The sequence below is a fragment of the Macrotis lagotis genome, chromosome X (assembly GCF_037893015.1).
Source record: "Macrotis lagotis isolate mMagLag1 chromosome X, bilby.v1.9.chrom.fasta, whole genome shotgun sequence".
Lineage (NCBI taxonomy): Eukaryota > Metazoa > Chordata > Mammalia > Peramelemorphia > Peramelidae > Macrotis > Macrotis lagotis.
The window spans coordinates 356866317-356867590 of NC_133666.1; the positions used below are offsets into that span (position 1 = coordinate 356866317).

The 1274-nt window shown below is 40.0% G+C and overlaps 1 pseudogene; it reads right to left on the reverse strand.

Moving 5' to 3' along the window:
- Nucleotides 1–266: 266 nt before the first annotated feature.
- Nucleotides 267–899, reverse strand: LOC141499114 (RNA ligase 1 pseudogene; annotated as a pseudogene).
- Nucleotides 900–1274: the final 375 nt, after the last annotated feature.

The window sequence follows — 1274 nt, forward strand, 5'->3', positions numbered from 1 at the left end:
TGTATCTAAATTCCAGGACTATCAGATAAAAGATAAAATCCTGCAAGCAGTGAGAAAAAAACAATCCATTTATTCCAACATGCTCTAGTGTTTTTAGTAGGAATGGGTGCTGTAATATGTAAAAAGCTTTTTCAAAATCTATTGATATAATCGTATGATTTCTGATAGGTGTGTTGTTGATATAATTAATTATACTAACAGTTTTCCTAATTTTGAACCAATGCTGCATACCTCAGATAAATTCTACTTGGTCATAGTATATTGTACTAGTTATACCTCATTGTAATCATTTTGCTAATGTTTGTGCCTATAAGCTCCAGTGTTTGTTCCATGAGATCAGACAACGACACTGCACTGATTTCCAGAAGTCCAGGGTCCTCAGGGTGGTGCTTCAACACTAAAGCAAGGGCAAACTCATAACTGACCACTGAGGAATGCCAACAATATTGTTTGTTATTTTTTTCCACCGGCATCCAACCCGGGATATGTCCATTCTCATCAGGCACTGGATTTCCATTTAACTGTTCTATATCCTTTGCTGGAATCCAAAACTCTGGAACAGATTTGAAATCTTCTTCAACATTCCAAATAAACTCTTCTGAGTCTTCCTTTGAATACAGGAATCTTTTAAACCTCTTCTCTGCTTGCTTGTTTGGTTTTCTATCTAATCGAGCCCAAAGGTATGGCTGTCCTTTGTAGGTAGTGACATAACAACATGTTCCATCTACTTTTTCAGTGGGAATTGCATTGTATATATCTGCATCTAATGCTCTGTAATTTATAGTTTCTGTAGCCAAAACTTTAAATAGCTGGTGCTCCCTCTTGCCCGACGGCTCGTCCCTCACCTTCGTCACAAACACGCAGGGCACCTTCCTCTGCACCGAGCCCAGGCGCCGCATTGCGGGCCGCAGCCCCGCGAGACCCCTGTGGACACAGCGGCACGGAGGCGCCCCGAGCCCTACACCACAAGCTGCGGCTCCAGGAAGCGGGCAGGCTCCTTTATTTCTTTCAACTTCTCCTCTAAGAATTTGGATACTATACAATTGGGTGCATACATATTTAGTATTGAAATTATTTCCTATAGTACCTTTTAGGAGGATATAGTTACTTTCCTTATTTCTTTTAATACTATCTATTTTCTAAGTACTTTCTCTGGGATAAGGAATGCTACCCCTGCTTTTTTTTTTCACTTCAGCTGAAGCAAAATATATATCTTTTGCTCCAACCTTTTCCTTTTACTCCATACTCTGCTTCAAAGGAGTTTGTTGTAAGTA